Genomic DNA, 7,392 nt, shown 5'->3' on the forward strand with positions numbered 1-7,392 from the left:
ACAAGTGCAGAGTTTTCACCATATTCAAGCAAAATCCGTATTTAAATGAAAAAATAAAAATTCAAAACTCTGCATCTAAGCAAAAAACCCCAAACAATCCATATTCAAGCGTAATAAAATTCTGCATCTAAGCAAATGGCATCTATGCAAAACGAGAGTCCCTGGATCCAGGCGCCATGGTATTGCCAGGGCTCTATTAATGGAGGTTGGACACAGCAATGCAGAGTACAACCAATATGGTCAGATCATATATTCTCTTTATTCTTGAAATGCCCGATTATATACGGTTTGAAATAATTTACAATTGCAGGTGCATTCTACTTGGCATTCAGCGTGAACAAAAACGTGAACGATCTCAGCTTAAGGTAGCTCCCATACTTCTGCTCTAACTGTCCTATCTAATGCATGCACACACCTTAACCTAAATTCTAACTGTGCCACAAGCTTATCTGCTTCAACACAGGCCTGGAACTGAGGCCCAGCAGGCCCAAACCTTAGGCCCAGTTTGGGATAGCTCAAACTTCATTCCATAATACGTTATCCTGCTACACCTGTCCTTCTGGTTTTTAAAGTCCTCAAACTCCTTCTTGAGTGGACAGTCAGACATCCAGTGTCCGGACTGTCCACATAGCATGCACGGTTTGTCTGGAGGACGCCAAAAGGATGTCCGGCAAGGCAACGGAACATTGGCAGGCCAAGAAGATAAATCTGTGGTGATGGTGTTAGCAGCTGCAGCCTTCAGGGGATGATTCTGGGGCATTTGTCTCAGATGATGTCTTGGCGGAGGGGCCATGAAAGGAACCTTCACTTGGCAGACCTGTAACATACTCCTTTAAGGTCCAAGGGGGGTCTAGAGGGAGACTGAGGATTGCAGCACGGCAGGAATCATTTGCATTAATAAAGGCAATCTCCTCTAGTATTCCCTCCCTGGCATGTTCTAACTTGAGTTTCAATGAAGCTTGTGTGAGCCTCTCTACAAGGTCTACGAAGGATTCCAATGGCCCTTGTTGAATTCGTGTGGAAGGTGGAAGGGGGCCATGTGGCTGCAGACTGAAAAAAGCCTTCCCTGCTAATTCTTTAAGGATTCCTAGGGCTGGGACAGGAATGGCAGAAGCCTGCACTGGTACCCACTGTCCCTCACCACAGAGATGTTCTAGGGTCAGGGCATAGCCCTGTTCATCCACTGCTGTGTCAGGGTTCAGGAGCAGATCTCAGTCAACTGGGAAAACTTAGGGTCTATTTTAGTAAGATAACCCAAACTAATCCCATCTGACCCTGGAGCAGAGGTTTTACATATCTCACTCATGTTCTTACCACTCTATTTATCCATAATCAGGTCTTGAAACCTGGTGTTATTCTCATCCCTATACACAGGGAAGGTTTCAAGACCCTTAAACGATGTTTCCCATCTCACTTTAAATGCACTGTGGACAATGCCAGATGGTATTTGGCATTGCAGGGCTTCCGTGTTATCCAAGATGACATGTGCCAACCGTCCTCTCTGTAATTGAAAAAGACTCTGATAATGATGATATATCCCACGTTTTCTAGCCCATTTTTGCATCCAATTAGTTGTTGCTCTGGATGCGTCTCAGCCATGAGACCTTTGCAACTTCGGACCACTGGGAATTTTAAGGCCTAACGTATTCAGGCTGTCCCAAAACTTTTCATATACCTCGTTCACCACCGCCTGTGGATCTTGCCCATCTCATATTCTCATGAAGGCCTCCTGGCAACTGGTGAATCTGCCAGCTGATAGCCTCTGTCTGATGGCATCAAAATACTGGAGCTGTAAGGGTCCCTCCCTTGGCCCTTGAGCAGACTGGGGAGGCTCTTCTCTGTTGCCCAGAATGCAAAATCAACAACACAGAGGCAGAGGTCTTCAGTGAAAAGCTGCTCCCCACCAAAAAAAGGGGCCAACTTGTTTATTTCTTTTCCTCTTATAATTTGTGGGTCTGGTAGCAGATTGGCTTCTGGGGTTACTACCCCTTCACCCCACTGGCCAGACCAGCTGACAACCAACATTATTTTCAGGCTGGAAATATGTAAACAAAGGACAGTGAACAAAAACAAGAAAGGTTGTTTATGTTCCAAAGTGTGAGAAAGTGAAAAACTGACCCTTAATATTCTACAGTAACTAAAGAACTGACTCCATCTTATAAGCAAGTAGAAGGCTTTAAAAAAATCTCAGAAAAATCAGGGCAACACTTCTCTCCTTATTTCTTTGCCTTCTACTAGCTGGACATTCTTGGAGGGACCTTTTCCCAGAAGGCGTCTCTTATATCACTAATCTGCTTGGCGTTTTTGATGGTATATGCTCCATAATTAACTGGTTGATGTTCCTGTTACCAGCAAAACTCACCACCAATTGACTCAGGAGAGCCTCTTCCTCTTCAGTCCATGCTTTTTTGTGGGCCCCTCTCAAAGATGACCCTGTAGGGCAGGAGTCCTAAATCCATTCCTCATTGCGCACAAGAGGATGTTTCAGTTTCTTGTGCTGGCCCAGGCCCACCTTGGATGTAAAACCACGAGAGCATACCTCACAGACCCACTCGCCTGTGGAACCACACACACCTGACCTTTGCACCGAGGGACATGACAGGCAATACTGTGGTATTTAAGATTTTGCTTACCACACTTAGAGCATCTAAAAGAGATCTTTCTTTGCCCATGGGCTCTCTTTAGATGATCAATCAACCGCAGCATCCTAGTAAACGGGGTCAAACAGGGTGGACAAGGATGGATTTTTGTCCCAGATGGACACCACAGGAGTTTCTGGAGGTATCATGACCCCACTGTTGTTACATTCCCCTGTGGGAATGGTCTCTCCCCCCTCAGGGACCCCTAGAGCTTGTACCATGTAGTTTGACCCTTCCTTCCATTTCTGACCCCATTGGCTGCATCCCAAGTTGCCCCTCCCTGGCAAGAGCTGAGAAAAGACCCTGTTCCTCTGTGCACGCCCTCTTTCCTTCTGGAGACCACCTGGAATAAACATCTTGATCTGCAGCTGAGGGTCAGAGCCTCTTTTGGGTCCTTTTTCCTGTGTATGAAATATTCCTCCAAAGCCCGAGAAGGCCTGAGCTAGCTTGGAATTTTGCAGGGATTAAAAAGGAGGATTTATTTTCACACTGTTCCCCGGGGGAGCCTCAGGTTTGGTGGGCTCCTCAGACTCTCTTACTTAGCACTCAGATCGCTCTTCCCCAACCTGCCCCGAGGGCAAGATGTCATATGGTCTGGGGAATATGGCCAAACACTCCCTGGCTTTATCCCAATGGATTCCCATTTCAAAAACCAGTTTGGAGTTTATAAACTCCAGAGACACCAGATTGAATCTTTCCTCATGTAACACCACAGGAGGAGATGGAATTTCAGCCCCTTTGACCCTCAGATCTAATGGGTCAGTCTGAGTGGCCATTGACATGAAACATAAAGCCACTGATTGTACCATTGCAAGACTGAAAGATGGCGTTTGGTCAAAATCAACTGAGGGTTGTCAAAGTCCACAGTCAGAACCCTCCAGCAGCTGCAGACTGTGTCCAGCTTAAGCCTGTGAACAAGGCTTTGGGCTACAGCGAATGGCTGCGCTGATAAATTTGTCTCTGCAAATCGTGAAACTACCTCTGAGAGGTGAGTCCAGATGATAGGGAGGGGGCAACCAGTGCACCCTCCCTCACACTGGGGCAGAACTCAACTTAGCTAACCCTTTACAGGTATCCAGCAGGACGATGTGAAGGTTTGACTTCTGCAGGTAAGCCCAATTAGTAACTAGCTCTCTCAAGCTGCCTTAAGAGAGTCATAGTTACTCTCACCAGACTAATGAAGTCTGTTTTACTCTCTGTCCTGTGTGCTCCCACAGTTAATCCGTTGCGTTTTGTGCCTACAAAGCTCTCTAACACTCCCAGCGCAAGGCTTCTGCTTCTCCCGCAGCTTCCGGACGCTCGGTGCCGAGGTGGGTCTCCCAAGTTCTTGGAATTGCAAGACAGGCAGCCAAGAAGGGCAGAAAAGCCGCCAGGTAGAAGCTGTCTTTCACTTCTGGGAAGGACCTTCCCATAGCCACTTGTCCCCTCTCTAGTGCACAGCCAGTCCTGTTTCCTTTTCCTTTACGGATTCCTAAGATTGAGACAGTGGGTCAACATTCTAAGAGGGAGAAGGGTTCCTGCAGATTTGCCTTATCTTTGGGATTTTTTTCTTTTTGGATCACAGAATCACAGAATCATTAGGCTGGAAAAGACATCCAGGATCATCAAGTCCAACCCAACCCTAACCTCAACTAAACCATGGCACCAAGTGCCACATCTAGTCTTTTGTTAAACATATCCAGGGATGGTGAATCCAGCACCTCCCCAGGTAGACCATACTTTACACCAACACACAGAATCACACAGAATTAATAGGTTGGAAGAGACCTTCAAGATCATCGAGTCCAATGCATGTCCCAACACCTCGACTAAACCATGGCACTGAGGGCCACATCCAGTCTTTTCTGAAACATATCCAGGGATGGTGAATCCACCACCTCCCCAGGCAGGCCATTCCAGTACTTTATTACTCTCTCTGTGAAAAACTTCTTCCTAATATCCAAGTTATATTTCCCTTGACGCAGCTTGAGACTGTGTCCTCGCGTTCCGTCAGTTGTTGCCTGGAGGAAGAGACCGACCCCCACCTGACTACAACCACCTTTTAGGAAGTTGTAGAGAGTGATAAGATCACCTCTGAGTCTCCTTTTCTCCAGGCTAAACAACCCCAGCTCCCTCAGCCCTTCCTCACAGGGCTTGTGTTCCAAGCCCCTCACCAGCCTCGTTGCCTCCTCTGGGTGTGCTCAAGCATCTCAATGCCCTTCCTAAACTGAGGGGCCACAACTGGACACAGCACTCAAGGTGTGGCCTCACCAGTGTTGAGTACAAGGGAAGAATGACCTCTCTGGTCCTGCTGGACACACCATTCTTGATACTGGCCAGGATAGCATTCGCCTTCTTGGCTACCAGGGCGCTCTGCTGGCTCATATTCAGCTAGTTATCAACCAGTACCCCCAGGTCCCTTTCTGCCTGGGCACTCGCCGGCCACACCGTCCCCAGCCTATAACCTTGCAGGGAGTTATTGTGGCCAAAATGCAGGACTCGGCACTTGAACTTATTAAACTTCATCCTATTTGACTCTCCCCATCCATGCAACTGTTCTAGATCTCTATGCAGAGCTCTTCTTTCTTCCAACAGATTGACACATGCTCCCAGCTTAGTGTCGCCTGCAAATTTACTAATGAAAGAGTCAATCACGTCATCCACGTCATCAATAATAAAAAAAATTTAAAAGGATCTGGATTCTTCTTCTGGAATGTTGTTGGAGTCCAGGATATCCCTCTGGCCGCCCCGGAGGGTTTGAAGACTGTACAGGAGGGTTTGGAGACTGGACAGGGGGGTCTGGGATCTGTACAGGGGGGTCAGTTAGACCCACACAGAGCCCAGGAGGACACTGACTCTGATTCCTGTCCATGGGAGTGAACACACACATGCAGGAAGAATCACGAACCCTAAGAATTTAAAATAAGTATTGGTTTATTATAGAATATAAATATAGAAATTAGGATTCTTAGTATATGGGGCTGAAGAGACAAGATGGAGGAATTGGGGAGTGGCCCCTGTGCTCCTTGTTCTTGCTCTCGTCCCCCATCTTGTGCTGAGTTGGGTTTTAGAGATTGGCTTAGAGTCAAACTGACATGTTAGCATAGGTAGTAGGTATTGGTAAAATTTTGTAAATAAAAAATACGTCTCGGACAGTGGTTGGGTCAAGGGTACCGTGCTTAAGGTGCGGGGCTCTCTGATCCGCCCAGTCCAGCCGCGTGTCTTGCTTTGCTGGGGACACCTTGCAAAGCTCGACAAGAACTGATAGATAATTAAGAATAAACAGCCTTGATAACACGAACTGCTGGACTCAACTTGTCGTCTCTGGCTTCGGTGTGAAACACCTAGGGCGAAGAGAAGACTGAAAACCTTATTACCTCAGGGAACATCAACCCCGAAGAAACTCCCAGGGAACAGCAACCTTGGGGGAACCCTTATTACCTTGGGGAACAGCAACCCCAAGGAGAATCTCAGGGAATCAATAACCCTGAGAGAGCGGCGTGCTCCCTGATCCATGAGTGGGATCTCTAGCCCAGGCAACACTTTTTCGCTACGGGTACACTTGACAAAGAGCCAAATCTCCGCTGCCCTGAAGCTCGGCTCTTCCCCTTTGCTGATCTAATAAAACTCAGACTTCACTCAGGGATGGCACTTTCACTGCAGGTGAAAAACGGGCAATGGAATACCAGAAAATATGATTTCAGCAGAAGCCACTGTATTGTCCATATTCAAGTCCAATTATAGATTCTAGAACTACTGTCCAAATGTACAGGTATCTCCCGATTGGCTAAGCTGCTTCTTCACAAGGCAGGCACACATTCTTCAGGACACCTAATTGGGCAAACATCCATCATCACATTGTGTGTCTTCTATGTAGATTTTGCATTTTTTTAGACAGATTCTCCGGCTCTTCGTTATTATTTTTAGTCTTCTTGTTGTCTCAGTAGCATTGATGAATTCCTGAGAACCCTGAAAACAAGACTGCAGCTGCTTGTTACCTATAAAGATTTTGGCTGGTATACAGAATGGCGTAAGTTATTCAGACACATCACTGTAATTCCCCCTTCTCTTTCTTGGACCAGTCAAACTTTCTTTACTGCCTTTTCTGCCAAGTGAGTTACCAATTTTATAATGCATGGAATAATACAAACTAAAAATATAATGAAAGCTAATATTAACAAAGCACCCTTTGTGATATCCTCCAACCAACCAGTGATTCCACATCCCTCAAACCATTCATCCGAATTCCAGTCATTAACAGTCGACAAATTCTTGTTATCTTGTGGTTGCTTGAGTTTCCTGTGAATGGATGCAGCATGGTCAGACAGGTTCATGCAACACATTCCCTCAAAATCTTTACAACCGTGCCCATGACACAATGATGTCATCAATATACTGTAGATGTTCTGGAGCCACGCCCTTTTCCAGTGCAGCCTGGATCAGTCCATGGCAGATGGTGGGGCTGTGCTTCCACCCCTGGGGCAGTCGGTTCCAGGTGTACTGCACGCCCCTCCAGGTGAAAGCAAACTGAGGTCTGCATTCTGCTGCCAAAGGGATGGAGAAAAATGTGTTGGCAATGTCAATAGTGGTGTACCACTTTGCTGCCTTGGACTCAAGCTCCTACTGGAGTTCCAGCATGTCTGGCATGGCAGTGCTTAGTGGTGGTGTCACTTCATTCAAGGCACGATAGTCCACAGTCCATCTCCATTCTCCTTCAGATTTATGGCCAGGGGGGCTGTTGAAGTGTGAGTGTGTTTTGCTGACCACTCCTTGG

The sequence above is a fragment of the Prinia subflava genome, chromosome 26, assembly GCF_021018805.1.
Source record: "Prinia subflava isolate CZ2003 ecotype Zambia chromosome 26, Cam_Psub_1.2, whole genome shotgun sequence".
Taxonomy (NCBI): domain Eukaryota; kingdom Metazoa; phylum Chordata; class Aves; order Passeriformes; family Cisticolidae; genus Prinia; species Prinia subflava.